This window comes from Choloepus didactylus (genome assembly GCF_015220235.1).
Source record: "Choloepus didactylus isolate mChoDid1 chromosome 26 unlocalized genomic scaffold, mChoDid1.pri SUPER_26_unloc1, whole genome shotgun sequence".
NCBI lineage: Eukaryota > Metazoa > Chordata > Mammalia > Pilosa > Megalonychidae > Choloepus > Choloepus didactylus.
The window spans coordinates 4,111,581-4,134,703 of NW_023637614.1; positions in this window are offsets into that span (position 1 = coordinate 4,111,581).

Genomic DNA, 23,123 nt, shown 5'->3' on the forward strand with positions numbered 1-23,123 from the left:
AGCAGACATATTAGTGTTGATTAGTTTGGAACCTATTAACTGGGTATTTCCATGGAGATGTGACTCAATCAATTTGGGGCAAGACTTTAATTGGATAACTTCCATGGAGGTATTACCCTGCCCATACAGGGTGGGTCTGAATTAAATCACTGGAGTCACATAAAAAGCTGACAAACAGAAGGAACTTGGAGCAGCCGAGTGACATTTTGGAGAGCATATGTGAGTGACATTTTGGAGAACAACTGAGAATGTCATTTTGAAGAGAAGCTGCAGCTAAAAGAGGAGAAAATGCCCCAAGAGCAACACTTTGCAGAATGTCATTTTGTAACACAACCTGAGAGTAAGCAGTTGGCAGCCACCTGTTCCCAGCTAACAGATGTTTTCAGGACCCCACTGGCCGTCCTCCATACTGAAGGTACCCAACAGTTGATGTCTTACCTTGGACAATTTATGGCCTTAAGACTGTAAATGTGTGACCAAATAAACCACCTTTATAAAAGCCAATCCATTTCTGCTATTTGGCAAAAAGGCAGCATTAGCAAACCAGAACAGATTTTGGTACCAGAGAAGTGGGGTGCTGCTGAGTTTGCAAATACCAAACATGTTGGCACAGCTTTTAAATGGATAAGGAGAAGATTCTGGAAGAATTGTGAGGAGCTTGATAGAAAAGGCCTAGACAACTTTGAAGAGACTGTTGGTGGAAATATGGACTCTAAGGATATTTCTGATGAGGTCTCAAACCGCAATGAAGAATGTTTCATTGCAAACTGGAAGAAAGGTGATCCTTATTTTAAAGTGGCAGATAATTTTACAAAATTGAATCCTGGTGTTGGAAGGAAGGCAGAATTTGAAAATGACAACCTGGGGTACTTAGCTGAAGAGATTTCAACTCTAAATATCAAGAGTGTGGTCTGGCTTCTCCTTGCAGCTTATAGTAAAACGAGAGTGGAGAGAGATAAGCTAAGAACTGAATTATTGGGTACAAATAAACCAGAAACTTGTGGTTTGGAAGATTCTGGGCTTCTGAAAAGTGTGACCTGAGAAGCTACAGCCCCACATGAGGATTTAACCAAACATGGAACCCAACCATCATTTCAGTACAAGCCAGGATTGGAGATGGAGGTATCCAGAAAGGATTTTTAGAAAGTCCTTTTGTCTGATGCTTTTGACACTTGTAAACTGCATGCCAAGCCTACAGAATTTTTGTGAAATCTGTATAAATGGAAACATTGCTGGTCTGGACTGGAGGAAATGAATGAGGAACAAGTTGAAGGAAACTTTTCTTCAAAGACAGAGCCATGGAGGTTGAGGTCTGGAAGCAAGTGGTGCCAGGCTGGGAGAGTGGAGAAGTGTCCCATGCACATGGAAAGGGTATTTGACCCAGAGGCAGAGGGCAGGCCTTCCACCTCAATGTTCAGGAATGGTGCTGCCATCCCAGGTCCCAGAGTGAATGGAGCACATTCCCTGGAGATTGGGGAGAGTCTTTGCCCTGGAAAGGCAGAGTCTGGTTGACACCCCAATGTTTGAGGATAGTGGGGCCAAGAAGAAGGTGGTCTCCCCAATGTGTGGATATGTTGGAGCACTCACCCCAATGAGAGAAAAGAGCTGCCATGAAGGCCCATGGAAAGGATTGGACTTCTGTGCTCTCAAGCCCCAATGACACAACATGGTTAAATAAATGACTCTCAGACTTTGAAATAAAATGAAATATGCCCTGTGTGTTTTAGGAACTGTTTTGGTACTGTGAACCCTGTTTTCCTTTCAGCACCTCCTTATGGCAATGAGAATGTTTATCCCATGATTTTCCCTCTTTTGAACATTGGAAGCAGATAACTTGTTCTAAGTTTCACAAACCCACAGCCAGAGGGGAATTTTACTTTAGGACAGACCACAACTGTAACTGATTTTGGTGGGATCTGGTACTTACCTGTTGTTACCAAAATGATTAAAGTTTTTATGATTTTGCAATTGGATGAATGTAATTTGTTTATGGAAAGATCCAGTCATTTTCAGGCCCAGGGGGTGGAATGTGGCAGTTGGATGTTTTATGAACACCAAAACACTATTATATTTGATGCAATCTTGTGGGGGCAGATATATTAGTGTTGATTAGGTTGGAACTTATTGATTGAGAGTTTCCATGGAGATGTGACTCAATCAACTGTGGACAAGATTTTGATTGAATAATTTCCATGGAGATGTTACCCTGTCCATTCAGGTTGGGTCTGAATTAAATCATTGGAGCCACATAAATAGCTAACAAACAGAAGGAACTTGGAGAAGTTAAGAGTGACATTTTGGAGAGCAGATGTGAGTGACATTTTGAAGAGCAACTGAGAATATTTTGAAGAGTAGCTACATCTAAGAGAAGAGAAAACACTCCAAGGGCAACACTGTGTAGAAAGCCATTTTGAAACACAATCCCAGAGCAAGCAGACACCAGCCAACAGACATTTTCAGGACACCACTGGCCATCCTCCAGTGAAGGTGTCCAAATTTGATGACTTACCTTGGACTCTTTATGGCCTTAAGACTAAAATTGTGTAACCAAATAAACCACCTTTATAAAAGGCAATCCATTTCTGGTATTTTGCCAGAAGACAGCATTAGCAAACTGGAACAGCTGATTTATTAAATCAGAAGTCAGTTGGCCACAGCTGTGGCTGATTACATCAATGATTACATCATTTTCTGCTTTCCAAAATGAGAGAATTCAATCAGCTGTATTTAAACCAAAGAGCTAAACAGTTTTAAGCAAGACGGATACAGGACCTTCACTTCTTCTTCAGCTAGCCAGTGAAGCATTTCCTAGGAGTTCATTGGACACCTTCATCAAAATTGCCAGTTCACTGCCTGAGGGGTTCATCAAACACCTTCATTGGTGTTTCCAGTTTGATAACTGCCCTATGGAATTTGGACTCATTGTCCCCACAGTTGCATGGACACTTTTATAAAATCTTATATTTAGATATCTCTTATTGATTCTGTTTCTCTGGAGAACCTTAACTAATAAAACTTGGTACCAAGAGTGGTTCTTGAAAACAGAATCTTAAAATGAGGTTTTACAGTTGGTTTTCTTCTCTGCTTAGATTCAAAAACAATAATGACTCCATTTCCAATAAAGATGGCACTGACAGCCCATGGTGTGACTTGGCAATGGAGATATGCAAAATATCACCATTTGATTCTCCTAATCATACTCTTGTATGAAGCAAGGCTATAGGTGACAGTGTTTTTGACACCTTAACAGAGTTTTGCAGAGTTAAGAGACATAATGATGTTGGCTGATTGCTCTTAGATACATGGGATAAAGTTATAAGAGAAAGGGATGAGCTAAAGCCTTCAAATTTGAAACTCAAGTGCCATATGACAGATGTAAATGTTTATACTTGTGCCCTGAAAGGAAATCCTATTTCTTGTATCTGCAGACTTGAGATTCTTGAAAAATAGACCCAGAGTCTCATTGTGTGAGTAGCATATTTGCACTGTAAACTAAAATCTCAGCTTGCAGGGGGTCTGCTAAGTAAAGGCATTGATTGGAAAAGAATGGGATCCTGAAACGGGATTGGGACATATGGATTGATAATAATGGCAGTGAGGACATTGGAACCCTGGATTCTGCTGAGTCATTGTTAGATATAACTGTAGTGGTCTGCCCTGAGGAAACAGACCCCTACCTCCAGTCTGCCATGAGGAGCCTGCTATCCAATCACTATCTGAAGAGATTAACCCTTCAGTGTCTGATAAACCTGTAACTGCCTCTCCTCAAGAGCATCCCTCACTCCTCTGTCTGGAGAGATTAATCTTGTTTCATGAGATGAAACTGACATGGAATGTCCTGAACTAAATAGCTTGAGGGATTCTTTTAGTCCTTTTTATGACCCACCAACACCACCACCAGTATTTGCTTCAAGACCTATAACTAGACTAAAGTCCCAACAGGCCCTCTAGGGTGAGGTATAAAGTGTGACCCATGAGGAAGTGTACACTCCAAAAGAACTGTATGAGTTTTCCAATTTATACAGACATAAATCAGGATAATATGCATGGGAATGGATATTAAGGGTGTGAGATAATGGTTGAAGGAATATGAAGTTGGATCAGGCTGAATTTATTGATATGGGCCCACTAAGCAGAGACTCTGCATTCAATGTAATGAATTGAGGTGTTAGAAAGGGCATTAATAGTTTGGGTGGTTGGCTGAAACATGGATCAAAACTTGGCTGGTGTTGCCTGAGCTTGAAATGCCAGGACTACCCTGCAATAATTTAGAGGAGGGAATTCAAAGGCTTAGAGATATTGGAATGTTTGAGCAGCTTTATCATGGAAGGCCTGCTCACACAAACCTGGAATGTCCAGAGGACACACCTTTTACCAGCTATGTGAGGAATAAATTTGTCAGACTAGCTCCATCATCTCTGAAGAACTCTGTTGTCACCATTCTCTATAGGCCAGATATTACTGTGGAAACTGCTGACACTGGGCTGGATTCCGTAAACACAATGGGGGTAATTGGATCCTGAGTCAGCAGAAGCCAAGTGACAGCAGTTAATCACCAAAGACAAGGTAAGCATGGCTACCATAATGGAAAACAGGCTCAAGACAGCAGTCAGAATAATCTGACTCTCAGAGACTTATGACATTGTTTAGTAGATGATAGAGTACCTAGCAGTTAAAATAGTTGGATAGTCAACTAGATTCTTGTTTGAGTGTATAATCAGCAGAATTCTAGGTCAACTGAACAAAAGTCTTAAAAAAGTTTTAAAAGACATTTAAAAACAGAGAGTCATGGCCCCTTAATCAATTTCCAGACTTGAGAGAGTTTACAGTTCCAGAGCCCCTGGTATGAGGGTAAGGCCAGGTACCCTTGGGGAAGGACCCTGTTACACTTCCCAAAATTTATACTGTTATCTTCCTCCAGCTTTCCCCAGGGGGACCTACAGGCTTTTACCAGAGTAACTGCATTGGGAAAAAGGAAGTGATCAGATATTTGGGGGATTATTAGACATTCAGAATTGACATTAATTCCAGGAGATCCAAAATGTTACCCTGGTCCAGCAGTCAGATTTGGGGATTATGGAGGTCAGGTGATCAGTGGAGTTTTGGCTCAGGTCCATTTCACAGTGGGTCCAGTGGTTCCCCAGGACTATTCTGTGATTATTTCCCCAGTTACAGAATGCATAATTGAAATGGACATACTCAGCCACTGGCAGAATCCTCACATTGGTTCCCTGACTCATGTAGTGAGGGCTATTATGGTGGGAAAGGCCAAGTGGAAGCCACTAGAACTGCTCCTGCCTAGCAACATAGTAAACCAGAAGCAATACTAGATTTCTGGAGAGATTACAGAGATTAATGCCACTCTTAAGTAACTGAAGGATGCAGGGGTGGTGATTCTCACCACATCCCTTTCAACTCTTCTAGTTGGGCTGTGAAGAAAACAGATGGGTCTTGGAGGATGAAAGTAGATTATCATAAGCTTAAATAAGTGGTGAATCCAATTGCAGCTGCTGTTCCAGATGTGTTATCATTGCTTGAGCAAATCAACCAAACCCCTTCTATCCCATATGAAGATATTGATCTGGCAAATGCTTGCTTCTCAATAGCTGTTATTAAGGACCACAAGATGGAGTTTGCATTCAGCTGACAAGGCCAGCAGTATACATTCACTGTGCTGCCTCTGGGGTATATCAACTCTCCAACCCTATGTCATAACATTGTCTGCAATTATTGATCATTTCTCCCTCCCAAGACATCGTACTGGGCCACTATATTGATGACATCATGTTGATTGGACCTAGTGGACAAGAAGTAGCTACTCTAGATTTGTTGATAAGGTATTTGTGTGTCAGAGGATGGGAAATAGATAAAAATGATACATGGGCCTTTCAGCTCAGTAAAATTTCTAGGCGTCCAGGAGTATCAGTCATGTCTATATATTCCTTCTAAGGTGAAGGATAAGCTGTTGCATCTGGCCCCTCCTACAACCAAAAAAGAGGCAAAATGCTTAGTCAGCCTGTTTGGATTTTGGAGACAACATATTCCTCATTTGAGTGTGCTACTCCAGCCCATTTACCAAGTGATCAGAAAAGTTTCTAGTTTTCAGTGGGAGCCAGAAGTTGAGTCTCTGTGACAGGTCCAGGCTGCTGTGCAAGCTGCTCTGCTGCTTTGACTATATGATCCAGCTGAACCAATTGTGCTGGAAGTGTCAGTAGCAAATAGAGATGCTCTTTGGTGCCTCTGGCAGGATTCTATAGAGAATCACAACACAGTTCATTAGGATTTTGGAGTAAAGCCTTACAATTCTCTGTAGATAACTACTCTCCTTTTGAGAAACAACATTTGGTCTGCTATTGTGCCTTAAAAGAGACAGAACACTTAACCATGGGCCACCAAGTTATCATGAGACCTGAGTTACCTATCATGAGGTGGCTGTTGTCCACCCCACCAAGCCATAAAGTTGGGCATGCAGAGTAGCACTATGTCATAAAATAGAAATGGTGTATATGAGATAGAGCTCAAGTGGGTCCTGAAGGCAAAAGTAAGTTACATGAGGAAGTGGTCCAAATCCCCATGGCCCCCACTCCTGCCACATTACCTTCTCTTTCCCAGCCCACAGCTATGGCATCTTGGGGAGTTCCTTACAATCAGTTGACTGAGGAAGAGAAAACATGGGCTTGGTTTACTGACTCTTCTTCATGATATGCAGGCACCACCCAAATGTGGAGAGCTGCATCACTGCAACCCCTTTCTAGGATATCCCTGAAAGGCAGTGGTGAGGGGAAATCCTTCCAGTGGGCAGATCTCAGAGGACTGAGCCTGGTTGTTCTCTGTGCTTGGAAGGAGAACTGGTCAGAGGTGTGCTTGTATGCTGATTCATGGGCGGTTGCTTAATGGTTTAGCTGGATCATCAGGGACTTGGAAGGAACATGATTGGAAATTCGGTGACAAAGAATTCTGCTGAAGAAGTATGTGGATAGAAGTTTCTGAATGGGCATAAAAAGTGAAGATATCTGTGTCCCATTGAGTGCTCACCAGAGAATGACTTCAGCAGAAGATTTTAATAATCAAGTGGATATGATGACCTGTTTGGTGGATACCAATCAGCCTCTTTCTCCAGCCACTCCAGTCATTGCCCAATGCCCAGTTGGCTTATGAACAAAATGGTCCCGGTGGTAGGGATAGAGATTATGCAGGGGTTCAGCAACATGGACATCCACTCACCAAGGCTAACCTGGGTACAGCCCCTGCCAAGTGTCCAATCTGCCAGTAGCAGAGACCCACTCAGTCCCCAATATGGCAACATTCCCAGAGGTGATCAGCCTACTACCTTGGGGCTGGTTGATTACATTGGACCATTTCCATTATGGACTGGGCAGTGATTTGTTCTTATTGGAATAGACAAATACAACAAATATGGGTTTGTCTTCCCTGCATGAAATGCTTCTGTCAATGCTACCATCCTTGGACTTACAGAATGTCTTATCCTCAAACATGGTATCCCACACAGCATTGCTTCTGAAAAAGGAAACCACTTTACAACAAATGAAGTCAGGGAATGGGCATAGGTTAATGGAATTCTCTGGTCTTACCAGGTTCCCCATCATCCAGAGGCAGCTTGGTTGATAGATTGTTGGAATGGCCTGTTGAAGACTCAATTATAATTCCAACTAGATGGCCATACTTGCAGGGCTGGGTCAGTGTTCTCCAGGAGACTGTGTATGCTCTGAATCAACATCTGGTCTATGGTGCTGTTTCTCCCATATCCAGGTTTCATGGGTCCAGAAATCAAGGGGTGGAAACAGGAGTGGCACAACTCATTATCACTCCTAGTGATCCACTAAGATAATTTTTGCATCCTGTCCCTGCAAGCTTAAGCTCTGTTTGTCTACAAGTCTTAGTTCCAAATGGGTGAGTGCTTCCACCAGGAAAAACAACAATAATTCCATTGAACTGGAAGTTAAGACTGCCAACTGGCCACTTTTGGCTTCTTGTGCCTCTGAATGAACAGACAAGGAAGGAGATTACTGCACTGGCTGGGGTGATTGACCTTGACTATCAAGGGGAAATAGCACCACAATATACAATGGCAGTAAAGAAGAGATTTGCTGGAACACAGGAGATCCCCTAGGGTATCTGTTAGTACTACCATGTCCTGTGATTATTGTCAATGGAAAACTGCAACAACCCAATCCAGGCAGGAATAACAATGGCCAAGAAATTTCAGGAATGAAGATTTGGGTCACTCCACCAGGCAAAGAACCACGGGCAACTGAATTGCTTGCTGAAGGTAAAGGGAACATTGAATGAGTAGTGAAAAAAGGTAGTGATAAATATGAACTATGACCATGTGTCCAGTTACAGAAATGAGGACAATGATGACATGAATATTCTCTCCTTGATTGGTTATGTGTATGTTTTTATTTGTCGGTAGAGCAAATATCTTCACTTTCTTCTCTATCTTATCCCCTTATCATATGACATAAGCTGTATTGTTCATTTTGCAGTACTTATGTTAAAGGAAATCAATTTTAATAGTTAATATCACCCAAAGACTTGCACCCTATTCTGGAGAGATTTAGTACATTTCCAGTTGTATGTAGGACAGCAGGGTACTCAGGTGAAATTTGTGTCTGTTATTGTTCTCTTCTTAGAGATAAAGCATGGCTTAAGTTGATGTGTATACCTGCAAAGTTGACAATGGGAGAACTGTACTGGTTAGGTTCATGTGTCCACTTGGCCAGGTAACAGTGTCCAGGTGTCTGGTCACTCAAACACTGGCCTAACCATTACTGTAAGGACATTTGTGGCTGGTTAATAAACCAAAAGGCTGGTTTATTAAATCATCAGATAGTTGGCTGCAGCTGTGACTAATTACATCAATGTATGGCACACCTTCCACAATGAGAGAATTCAATCAGATGGATTTACTCCAATCAGTTAAAGACTTTTAAGCAAGATAGATAGAGGGCCTTCACTTCTTCTTTGGCTAGCCAGCAAAGTGTTTCCTAAGGAGTTCACCAAAGGCCTTCATCAGAGTTGTCATTCTGTTGCCTGCTCAATTACAATTCCAACTAGGAATTTGGACTCCTGCATCCCCACAGTTGTGTGAGAAACTTTTATAAAATCATACATTTAGATATCTCTTGTTGATTCTATTTCCCTAGAGAACCCTAACTATATAACGATAAATTACAGAAAATAAATAAATAAAAATATAGGCATTAATGGAAGAATTGGGGGACACAAATGTTATAAGACACAAATATGCTAAGTATTGATATGGCAGAAGAGAGTCTTGCATTATCAGTAGTGGCTTTAAATTTAAATGTATTAAACTATCTAGTCAAAAGACACAGATTGGTAGAATGGATGAAAACCAGGGCCCAATTATATACTGGATTTAAGAGATTTACTCATATGCAAAGACACAAGTAGATTGGAAGAGTATTGATGGAAAAATATATGCCATGCAATAAGTAACAAAAAAGAGAGCAGGGATAGCAGCAGTAATATCAGATAAAATACACTTTAAGTCATAAAGAATTATGAGGATCAAAGAGAGTTATTACAAAGTAATAAAGGGGTCAATTCAAGAAGTTGCAGCAATTATAAATATAAATGCACCTAACAGCAGAGCCCCAAAATATATCAAGCACTGATAGATTTGAAGGGAGAAATTGACAGTTCTATATTAATAGTAGGAGATTTTAATTCACCACTGTCCATAATATATGGAGTACCTAGTCAGATAATCAATAATGAAATATAAACTTGGATGATACTCTAAACAAACTGTAATTAATGGACATATATAGAACACCTTGCCAAAAAAACATGGAAAATAATATGCATTATTCTCAAGTGTGCATGAATCATTCTCCTGGATAGACCACATTTTTAGGTCACAAAACCTGTCTCAATATATTAATAAAATATTGAAACCATACAATGCATTGCTTCTGACAACAATGGAATGAAGCTAGAAATCAATAACAGAGATAGAAATGGTAAATTAACAAATATGTGGAAATTAAATAACATGCACTTAAACAACCATAACGTAAAAAAGGAATTCACAAGTGATATGAAGAAATTTTTTGAGGCAACCTATTCCCGAAGTGAGCAGAAGGATGGCAATAACAAAGATTACAGATGAAAAAGATGAAATAGAAAATAGCATCAAAACAAAAAAAGCAATAGAATCAACAAAACCAAATGTTGGTTCTTTGTATAGATGAATAAAATTGTCAAAACTTTACCTAGACTGAGAAAGAAAAAAAAATAGAGAAGATACAAATCAGGAAAATCAGAAATTAAAAGAGGAACAATACTACTTACCATGCTGAAAAAAAAGACTATAAGATGATAGTATGAGCAAAGGTACACCAATAAGTTAGACAACCTCAATGAATTGGACAAATTATTCAAAACATGCAAACAAAATAGATTGACTCAAAAAGAAACAGAAGATCTCAAGAAACCAATTACTATTAAAGGGATTGAATCAATAACCAAAAACCTTCTGTGCCAGTTTGAATGTATTATCTCCCCCAGAAAAAGCCATGTTCTTTGATGCAATCTTGTGCGTGGGGCAGACATTTAAGTGCTGATTACAGTGGAACACTTTGAGTGTTTCCATGGAGATGTGACCCACGCAACTGTAGGTGATAACTCTGATGAGATAATTTCCATGGAGGCATGGCCTTGCCTGTTCAGTGTGGGCCTTGATTACTCCAGTAATATATAAGCTCAGACAGGAGTGAGCTTGTTACAGCTAAGAGGGGCACTTGGAATAATGCACTGGAACTGAGATGAGCATAAGCTTACAGAGACATTTTGGAGATGGCTCTGAAAGCAGACTTTTGCTCTGGAGAAGCTAAGTTGCTCAAGAGCAACTAAGGATGACATTTTTGAGGAACTGCAGCCTAGAGAGGAATGTACTGGGTGAAAGCCATTTTGAAACCAGAACTTTGAAGCAGATGCTAACCACATGCCTTCCCAGCTACAGAGGTTTTCCAGACTCCATTGGCCATCCTCCAGTGAAGGTACCCAATTGTTGATGACATATTTTGGACACTTTATAGCCTTAATATTGTAACTTTGTAACCAAATAAACCCCCTTTTATAAAAGCCAATCCACTTCTGGTGTTTTGCATTCCAGCAGCTTTAGCAAACTAGAATACCTGCCAACAAAGAAAAGCCCAGAACCAAATGGATTCATAGTTGAATTCTACCAAAAATTCCAAGAAGACGACTCTCTTTCTACTCAAACTTTTCAAAAAAATTAGTAAATGATTGAAGACTCCATAATTTATTCTACAAGGTCAACATTACATTCATAACAAAACTTCATAAAGATACCAGAAGAAATGAAAAATTCTAGAACAATATCCTATGAATATAGATGCAATAATCCTTAACAAAATACTTGGAAACTAAATATAACAGCATATTTTAAAAATCAGACACCATTATCAAGTGGTATTTATCCCTGGTAGGCAAGGTTGGTTCAAAATAAAAACTCAATTGGTATGATCCACTACATTAACACAATGAAGAGAAAAGAAATGATGATCTTGACAGATGCAGAAAAGTCATTTGACAAAATTCAGCATTCTTTCTTGATAAAAGCACTTAGAATACTAGGAATAGAAGGAATCTTCCTTGTCATAATAAAGGGCATATATGAAAATTCTACAGATAATTTTCTACTTAATGATGAAAGACTGAAAACTTTCCATCTAATATCAGGAACAAACAAGGATGTCTACTCTCATTACTATACTTCAACATTGCAGTGGAATTCTTGCTTAAGCAACTAAGCAAGAAAAAGCAATAAAAGGCATCCAATTGAAAATGCAGAAGTGAAATTCTCTCTATTTGAAGACGACATGATCCTTTGTACAGAAACTCCTGAAAACACAGCAAAATTTTGAAAGCTAATAAATGAATTCAACAAAATGGCATGGTACAAGATCTACACCCAAAAGTTTATAGTGTTTATATAAACAAGGAATGGACAATCATAAGAGAAATCAAGAAAAAAATTCCATTCACAATAGCCACACAAAGTATCAAACATTTAGGATAAATCTAACCAAGTGTGTAAATTACTTGTACACAGACAACTACAGAACACTATTAAATGAAATCAAAGAAGTCATAAATAAATTAAAGGATATTCAATGTTCATGAATTTGAAAGACTAACTATTGTTGTGGTAGCTTGAAGTTGAATGACCCCAGAAAATCATGTTCTTAAAGCTAATCCATACTATTGGTGTAAACCTATTGTGGATGGGCCCTTTTGGTTAGATTATTTCAGATGAGGCATTATCCAGGTGGTTCTTTATTCCCTTACTGGAGTCCTTTATAAAAGGATGTAACACAAAGAAAAGAGACACAACACTGGGAAAGAAAGCCACAAAACAGAGGAAGCCACTGTAGCCAGAAGCTAGAAGGAATGAAACCTGGAAGAGAAGGAAGAGACCAGAATATGCCACCAGGTGTCTTGCCATCTGACAAAGCAGTCCAGGACAGCTGGCAGCCTGCTTTCAGAAAGAAGGTATTAACTTTATGACATCTTGATTTGGACATTTTCTCAGACAGCATTGTAAGCTTGCAAGTTAAAAAATTCCCATAGTAAATGTTAACCCATTTATGATATAATGCATTTCAGCAGGTTGTACAATCTAAAACGGTCATTAAATGTCCATTTTACCTGAAGCAGTTTATGAATTCAATCTCAATCAAAATTCCCACAATCTTCTTTTCAGAAATGGAAAAGCCAATCACAAATATTATTTGGAAGGTTAAGGGGAACCAAATAAATAATTCCAATCTTGGAAAGCAGGAATAAACTTGGAGAATTCACACTTCCTGATCTTAAATCATGTTACAAAGCCACAATAATCAAAATACAATGGAAGCAGGTGAGGCAAGATGGCAGAGTGGTGAGGTGTGGGTTTTGGTTACTCCTCCAGGGCAGTTGGGAGAAAGTCAGGAACTGTGTGGACCAGACATTGCAGAGGAAATTGAGTTGGAAATACTTCATACAACACTCACAAACATGTGGAGCAGCTGAGACCAGTGAAATCTGTAAGTTCTCCCAGACAGGGGGCCCATACCCCTCCCTGCAAGGTACAGTTCCAAGGAAGGAGGGGCCATTCATGCTGGGAACCAGAAGGGAGAACAGCAGTTGCAACACTGATTAACAAACTCAGACACCTGAACAAAAACTCCAAACATAAATAAACTGAGAGCAGACACCAGAGAATCTGGGAGCAGTCAGCCTGGCAGAGAGGAGACAGGGCTAGCAAAAACAGAAAAAAAACCCACAAAAATAAAAGTAGAGACTTTTTGAAGTTCCAGTGAACATAATACTGAGAAGGGCAGGGCTCAAACAGAATCAGGCACATATGCAAATCCAGGGGGTGAGATCCTTTGCCTGAAAAGCTGGTTTCTCTGTTTTCATGATTGTTTCTTCATTGTACAACTCAAAATCTGTTTCCTTATTGATCATCTGTCTAGATGTTCTGTTCATTGATGACAGCAGTGTACTGAAGTCTTCAACTATTATTGTAGAGGTATCTACTTCTCCTTTCAGTGTTCTCAGTGTTTTCCTCATGCATTTTGGGGTACTCTGGTTAGGTGTATAAATATTTATGATTCTTATTTTTTCTTGATAAATTGACCCTTTTATTAATATATAGTGTCCTTTTTTATCACTTTTAACTGTTTTACTTTTGAAGTCTAATTTGTCTGATTTTAATATAGCTACTCCTGCTTTTTTTCTGGTTGTTGTTTGCATGAAATGTCTTCTTCAAACCTTTCACTTTCATCCTACTTTTGTTCTTGTGTCTAAAGTGAGTTTCTTATAGACAGAATGTAGTTTGGTCCTGCTTTTTAATCCATTCTGCCAGTGCATGTCTTTTTATTGGGTAGTTTAATCCATTAACATTTATTGTTATTACTGTAAGGGCAGTATTTTCTTCTATCATTTTGTGTTTTGGATTTTATATGTCATACTTTTTTTCTCCCTGTCCTTTTACTCTTCCTGATAGCATTCATTTCTACACTCTTCTGCATATCTCTCTTTTGTACTTTCCTATCAGCCTGTAGCAATCCCTTTAGAATTTCTTGTAAAGCAATTCTCTTTTTTTCACAAACTCTCTCAGTGTCTGTTTGCCTGAAAATATTTTCAACTCTCTCTCACTTTTGAAGGACAATTTTGCCAGATATGGAATTCTTGGTTGGCAGTATTTCTCTTTCAGTATCTTAAATATATCACATCACTTCTTCTCACTTCCATGGTTTCTGCTTAGAAATATGTACATAGCCTTATCAAGCTTCCCTTGTATGTGATAGGTTGCTTTTCTCTTGCTGCTTTTAGAATCTCTGGGCCTTTGTCATTTGACAATCTTATTAGTGTCTTGGAGTAGTTCTATTAATGTCTATTCTCTTTGGGGTATTCTGCAGTGTTTCTTGGATCTGTGATTTTGTCTTTCAAAAAGCATTAGAAATGTTCAGTGAATACTGACTCCATTATTCTTTCTGCTCCTTCTGCCTTCTCCTCCCTTTCTGGGACACCCATGATACATATATATTCATGCACTTCATGTTGTCATTCAATTCCCTGAGACCCTGCTCATATTTTTCCATTCTTTTTCATCTCAGCTCCTTTATGGATAGGAATTCAGATGACATGTCCTCTGGTTTACTGATCTTTTCTTCTGCATCTTGAAATCTACTGTTATATATCTCCATTGTGTTTTTCATCTCTTCTATTGTGCATTTCATTACCAAAATTCTGCCTTTGCTTTTTCAAACTTCCCATTTCTTCCTTATGTTTGCCCAATGTTATCTTTTCATTATTACTTTTTAATCTTTCTTTATTGTGGAATTGACAACTTTCCAAGTGCACTTCAACAAGCAGTTAGAGAGCACAGTTAGATGAATGGTATGGGTTACAGTTCCACAGTTTCAGCTACCTCCTCACTGCATAACACAACATAGATGCAAAAAGGTTACAACTTTCAAAGCATGCATCAACAAGTAGTCACATTGGTAACCTCCAAGAAAGTTATGAACCACAGTACCACAGTTTCAGTTACCAATGTCTTCATTTCCTTCATCTCTTTTGCCATATCTTCCTTCTACTCTTTGATTTGTGTTCGGAATTGATTTATTATGTGCATTTGAACATCTTTCAATTAGTTGTTTCAACTCCTGTATCTCATTTAAAGTGTTAGTTTGTTCTTTCACTGCCATAGCTACATTTTTCTTAGTGTAACTCATAATTATTTTTTCCAGGCATCTGGTTTCCTTGATTAGTTTATTCTAGAAGTTGTTTCCACACTTTTACCTAGGGTTTTCTGGTTGGTTGTTTTTTTTTCTTTGTCTGTTCTTTGGCATACCATTTAACTTATTCTAAACCTCTAACATAGCTTCTGATTAACTGATCAGAATTTTTGGCTCTTGTTATTCTGGGTGTTTCCCTGCCTATATGTCTCTCTTGCCATCCACATGTCAGGTTTGCTCTGTCCTGCAGTCTTTCCCCAAAACTGTGTGCCCACAGCAGCCTGCCTCTGGGGTTAGGCACTGGGTACCACTGTAAGGTCTGTGTGTTCATGTAAAACAGGTCTGCTGTCTCCAAGTGGTATTCCATTTTTCACTTGCCAGCAACACTTTTGTTGGTTTTAGAGCACTGCTTTAAACATTGGGTTATTCATATTTCTCAACTTAAACAGGGCTGGTTCCACTTGTAGGGGGTGTAGACCAGCTCTGTTTGTCTTGGGATAAGGTTAGCAGAGGTTCCAAGAAGTCTTAAAACTCCCTTGCACTTTCTGGTCCTCCCAGCAGGTGGGAGATTTATTGTTGGCCCTTTATATTAAGGGAGAGCAGAGTAAGTGTTCCCTGTGTGTATAGGAAATGAAATTGGCTTACCTGCTATTGAGAGAGTTACCTGAATTTTCATGTGAGAGATCATTTCAGGGCCTTGTGGGGTCCCCTATTCCCTTCAGTCTTCTGCTGCAAGTCCCAAGAGCTCTGAGAGATTGAAGCCAAGGGCTTTAGTTATTTAGTTATTCAGTTATTTAGTTATTAGGTAACTGATATTCCCATCCCTTGAGGGGCCCAGGGGCAGTAAGGTTTCCAATGACCCTCATGCTTATAGAGAGGGCATGGCCCTGGGAGGGGTTGGGGATTTAGGCATTACTTGGCCAGTGCCCTGGCTGTCTGCATTTAAAGCAGGCCCCCAGTGGTGTTTTCCTTTGATAAAGGTCTTAAAATTCACATAAATTAGCTCCCTTTTGTGGTTTGGATTCCTGCTGGGCTTTTTAGATTTTGATTGTTAAAGGCCGTATAGGTTACATCAATTAATTTTTTTTATTAAGGATAGTATAGCATTGTAGGGCTTTTTAGATTCTAGCCAGAAATGCTGCTGGGCTTTCATTATTCCCTTGGGAGTTTTTTTTTTTTTTCAGTTCATTATAATTAGCTGCTTTATGTATGGCCATCTGCAGTCTCTTAGTGAGGCAAGCTGTTATAAAGTTGTGAAACTGTTAGGTTTCCATCCTGATAATTTCAATCAGGTCCCTCTTGAGGCACTGTGGTGGCTTTTACAGGGCTATTATTGGGGTCCTGTCTATTTAAGGTGTCTGCATGTGTCTGAGCTGCTAGCTATACTTGTTCCTTTTCCTTGGGGGTGAGGCAGGTAGAGAGAATGACATGGAGATCTCACCAGGTGAGGTAATAGGACACAGTAAGTTATTGAATTTTTTAAGAAATTGAGTAGGGTCAGTAGGGTACAAGCCTAGGCATTTCTTACCTTGGTAAAAGCCAAAAAGAGAGAATTGAACAGGGATGCTGATGAGCCCCTGTGGTCCAGACACTTCTTGCAAGGGGAGGATAGGCTGAGGAGTTTTTTAAGAGGGCTTGAAACAGATGAGGGGCTTAGAGAAGAGGACTTTTTTGGAAGGGGAGATTGAAGAAGTAAGATCTGGAAGGTGGAGCAGAAGGAGCAGAGGGAGGGTCTGTGGCTTCTCTCAAAGGTAACTTGGACATATGGAACTTCATTTCATTTGCCATTCTGTTGACAGAATCTGTCAATGTTAGTGAGAATTTGGGAATCAAAGGTCCCATTTTCAGACAACTTAGAGATATTGTTTAATTTGTATTGGGCCAGACAACATTGACCCCATGCATTTACAAGGCAACCTATGGGGGTGTCCCATGATGGGATGGAGGATGTGTTGCTCATAAAGAGGCCTGAGGGGAACCAGAGGGTAAGAATGACCTTTTAAGTTCAGTGGACATGAGGTGAACAACACAGACATCCTCATGAGTCACCCTCAAGGTCCAAAGAAGAGAATTATTCCTGGACAGAAAAAGGATGAGGGGGCATTCCCACCTAATATTCTCTACCTCATCTTAGGATTATACTTTCAGCAGGGAAGAGAAATTCAGGGCATGAGTAGATGGCTTACACCTCAGCTAGATAAGAGGTTGGTGTTGATGTTTAAATGCCAAAGGAAGGTGTTGCCTCACATTCCCAGGTATCTGGACCAAATGTAAGGTAGTTTAGTTTGAAAGATGGGTGACAGGGCCAAATGGCTGCAACAATAAAAGGTTTATTGAGAGAAGCACCAGGGTGGCCCTAACCAACAGAAAGTCACTGCTTGGTGGGAAAGCCATGCAGTCAGGGTGTAACACAGGGTCTTGAAAATGTAAGGCATGTGAGCTCTGGACAATAGGGGATAACACATAGTTTATCTTGTAATGTTGGAAATGCCTCATTTTTAGATTAAAGTAGGAAAGGTGGGGAAGGGGGAGCAGCAGTGAAACATGAACAGGAGAAATGGCATGAAATGGGTGGGCAGTGATGCAGCCTGTCTTTACAAAACAGGGAAATGTGGGATGGTACCAGGTCCCAGACCTAACAGTGTGAGGAGCCATGTTCCTCAAGAAAGACATAAAAAACACAGAGGGGGGCTGTGCTGAAAATATCTCCCTACATTGGCCAGGGCTTGGGACCTGCTGTGAATGAGGAACCTGATTCCCACTAGTGAAGTTGAACTTGCTCTGACTCTTCTCTTTGTGAGCATAATATGGTTCTGTCCAGTGCTGAATGAGATGTGCTCCTGTTGGGTACACCAACACTTTTATTGGGGTGGGTTAGCATCTCTTTATGTCTCTCTCATTTTGAACTACAGACTGAGATGTGGCTACAAATAGAATTTGATTTTGCTTTCAGAATGTCAGATATTGCTTATACTATATGATACACTATTCCCACCAAAAAAGATAGGAAAATTTTCCTCTTCATATGGAAAGAGTTTTATTATTCTGATTCTCACAGTCTGGAACAGCATTCTGAGGGTTATGTTAATTAGCCATTTAAAACTGAGAACTGAGAATTTCATGAAGGTTGCCTTTTTACATTGGAATCTTTATCCAGAAAAGTTTCAGCATTAAGCAATTAATACTCATTTTACTTAAGCCTATGTTCAGCAACTGGAAAAACAGTTTTCTATTTCTTCCTGCTTTTAATATTCTCTGTACAATTTGATATTTTGTTTTAAGAATTTATGAAGCTGTATACTCATATTTCTAAGTGTGTATTTTAATTAGTGTACCATCCATGGGTATGGATTAGGTCAATAATCCATATGTCAATCAAGAAAATTAAGTTTTTCCAACCTGAATGATTTTTCTGCTTTTTTTCCCTTGTAATTTTTATAACACCAAATTTGCTTTCATTTTAAAATTAAGATCATCATTTATTGCTTGCATAATTCCCATATATGTGTGTATTCATTCCATAATATGGAAAATGATCTTCATTTTTTAAAAATTATCTTAAATGATATTTAATGCTTAAAATTGTGAAAATACACACACATAATTACCCTTAGCACTCTAGCAATTTTAAGACTGTGATTTATTTTCTGATAACAAACACAGATGCAAAGTCATCCTTCATAATATTGAGCAAAGTAACTAAAGGTTTTACCATGTCTCATTGTCCTCTTAGTTGTCTCAATGCATTTGCATTCATTTAAAAAATGTTTATCTTCTTTCTTCTTTAAAATTTGTATTTATTCCAATGCTTTTCATTCTTGAGATGTTTGTTTAAAATCTAGAATGGGCCTCCTGAGAGCTGATTGATTGGATCTCCATATATTGGAGCTAAATGGTTGACAAGATTTTGTTTAATGATATGTAGGATGAGAGCTGTCACAATTTCAGTTGGTCCCACCAATCCACATAGGGAGACACTCTCCTTTAGGTTTCAATTAACAAGTACTGCCCAGAGGCCCCCTCAGATATTTTAAGCCTGCACAAGGTAGATTGCTGAAGGCTGAGTACTGTTGGTGTTAATATGAGGAGGCTAAGCAAAGTCTAAATCAGCATCCAGGACTCAATGTTACATGTTCATTCTCTCAGCTAAAGGTCACATTTTTCTGAATTTTAAGATGACCAAAACATCAATCTATGTTTCTACATCTATATATATTATTACCTACATTTCCTTCTCATGCTAATTTGGCACCAACTTTGAGATGTTATCTCCTAAATTGTATAAATATCAATTCATGAATATCATCTCATTGTCTTCATCACTGAGGATTTAAGTTTTGCACTTATTGAGTAGTATTTTGATGCTGTTTTCATTCAGAATAAAAGATGTGTATTTGTTCTTTATTAGAGAAGCTGTGGGTTTACAGAAAAATTATGCATAAAATAAAAGATTCCAATAAACAAAGTTATTGTTAACTCTTTGCATTGGTGTGGCATATTTGTTACAATTGGTGATATCATATTTTTATAATTGTGCTATTAACTATCATCCATGATTTAACTTAGGGTTTACTGTTTTTATAGTGTAGTTGAATGGGTTTAGCATTTAATTGTTTTTTACCCTATATACAATCTAACATTTCTTCTCATAGGTCCTGTTAATTAAGATTCACTTGCACTAAAATTCTATGAAAGATTTCCTGAGATACATGATATAAACATGTTTACTGAAAATATTATTTAATCTTGAATAGGCAGTTGGAAAAATCATGGTTGGATTTCAGACATTTGATCCTCATTCTTATTCTACTGCTGCTATATCAAGATTGTGGGATCTCAGAGCCTGGACCTTTCCTAGAATCCTGTGAAACTAAAACACACAGCAGCCTGCATTACCCAGAGCAGTTCATCAAAATGTAACCAATGGATTGGTGAGCTGTATGTTTTAGTTACTCCTCCAGAAAAGTAGGTAGAAAGCCAGGAACTGCAAGGACTGGACACCACAGAGCAATTTGACTTTGGGCATGCTTCATATAGCACTCATGAACACATTGAACTGCTGAGATCAGTGAAATCTGTAAGTTTTTGTGGCCAGGGGACCCACACCCCTCCCTGCCAGGCTCAGTCCCATGGGAGGAGGGGCTGTCAGTGCTGGGAAGGAAAAGGGAGAACTGCAGTGGCAGCTCTTATCAGAAACTCATTCTACTGATCCAAACTCCAACCATGGATAGACTGAGACCAGAAACCAGAGAATTTGAGAGCAGCCAGCCCAGCAGAGAGGAGACAGGCATAGCAAAAAACAGCAAGAAAAACTCAAAAATAAAAGCAGAGGATTTTTGGAGTTCTGGTGAACATAGAAAGTGGAAGGGCAGAGCTCAGGCCCTGAGGCTAATATGCAAATCCCAAAGAAAAACTGATCTGTCAGCCCTGTGGACCTTTCCTTAATGGCCCTAATTGCTTTGTCTCTTAGCATTTCAATAACCCATTAGATCTGTGAGGGGCCCTTTTTTTTTTTAAACTCTTTTTCTTTATCTAAAACAATTAATCTAAGAAACCCAATACAGAAAGCCTCAAAGACTTGCAATTTGGGCAGGTCAAGACAAGAGCAGAACTAAGAGAGCTCTGAGACAAAAGGCAATAATCAAGTGGCTGAGAAAATTCACTAAACACCATGACTTCCCAAGAAAAGGGGGGGGTGTCTCCTCACAGCCATCATCCTGGTGGACAGGTAACACTCCTGCCCATCACCAGCCCCATAGCCCAGAGCTGACCCAGTTAACCCAGTGTGACAGAAGTGCTTCAAATAACAGGCATGCATCAAAAAACTGGGTGTGGACATTAGCCTTCCCTGCACCCTCAGCTGGTTGTCCCAGAGTTGGGAAGGTAGAGCAGTGTGAATTAACAAAGCCCAATCCAGACATCATTTCAGCAGAGTGGGAGCCTCCCTACACAGCCCAGTAGCCCAGAACTGCCCTGGGGAGATGGCACTCACCTGTGACATAGCACAGTCATCCCTCAACAAAGGACCAGGGGGTGCACAGCCTGGAAGAGGGACCCACTCACAAGTCTCAGGAGCCATACACCAATACCAAGGACTTGTGTGTCAGTAGCAGAGACAAACTGTGGCAGGATAGAACTGAAGGATTAGACTATTGCAGCAGCTTTAAAACCCCAGGAACACCAGGGAGATTTGATTGTTAGAGCCATCCCCCTCCCTGACCACCCAGACACATGCCCCAAATACAGGGCGGGCAACACCAGCTACACACACAAGCTTGGTACACCAATTGAACCCCACAAAACTCACTTCCCCACTCACCACAAAGGCAAAGCAGGGGAGAACTGGCTTCTGGAGAACAGGGGGCTTGTGTACACCACCTGCTGGTTAGTTAGAGAAAGTGTACTCCACAAAGCTGTAGATCTGATAAATTAGAGATAAGGACTTCAATTGGTCTACAAATCCTAAAAGAGCCCTATCAAGTTCAGCAAATGCCAAGAGGCCAAATACAACAGAAAATTATAAAGCATATGAAAAAAAACAGATATGGATAACCCAAGCCCAAGCACCCAAATCAAAAGATCAGAAGAAATACAGTTCTTAGAGCAACTAATTAAAGAACTAAAGAAGAAAAATGAGAGCATGGCATGGGATATAAAGGACAACAAGAAGAGCATGGAACAGGATAGAAAGGACATCAAGAAGACCCTAGAAGAGCATAAAGAAGGCATTGCAACACTAAATAAAAAAATAGATGATCTTATGGAAATTAAAGAAACTGTTGTCCAAATTAAAAAGATTCTGGATACTCATAGTACAAGACTAGAGGAAGTTGAACAATGAATCAGTGACCTGGAAGATAACAGAATGGAAAATGAAAGCACAAAAGAAAGAATGGGGAAAAAAATCAAAAACATTGAAATGGACCTCAGGGATTTGATAGATAATATAAAACATCCAAATATAAGACTCATTGGTGTTCCAGAAGGAGAAGAAAAGGGTAAAGGTCTACAAAGAGTATTCAAAGAAATTGTTGGGGAAAACTTCCCAAATCTTCTAAACACCATAAATACACATAACATAAATGCCCAGCGAACTCCAAATAGAATAAATCCAAATAAACCCACTCCGAGACATACTCTGATCACACTGTCAAATACGGAAGAGAAGGAGCAAGTTCTGAAAGCAGCAAGAGAAAAGCAATTCACCACATACAAAGAAAACAGCATAAGACTATGTAGTGACTACTCAGCAGCCACCATGGAGGTGAGAAGGCAGTGGCATGACATATTTAAAATTCAGAGTGAGAAAAATTTCCAGCCAAGAATACTTTATCCAGCAAAGCTCTCCTTCAAATTTGAGGGAAAGCTTAAATTTTTCACAGCCAAACAAATGCTGAGAGAATTTGCTAACAAGAGACCTGCCCTACTGGAGATACTAAAGGGAGCCCTACAGACAGAGAAACAAAGAAAGGAGAGAGAGAGACTTGGAGGAAGGTTCAGTACTAAAGAGATTCAGTATGGGTACATTAAAGGATATTAATAGAGAGAGGGAAAAATATATACAACAAACATAAACCAAAGGATAAGATGGCTGATTCAAGAAATGCCTTCATGGTTATAACATTGAATGTAAATGGATTAAACTCACCAATCAAAAGGTATAGATTTGCAGAATGGATCAAAAAAATTGAACCATCAATATGCTGCATACAAGAGACTCATCTTAGACACAGGGACACAAAGAAACTGAAAATGAAAGGATGGAAAAAATATTTCATGCCAGCTACAGCCAAAAGAAAGCAGGTGTAGCAATATTAATCT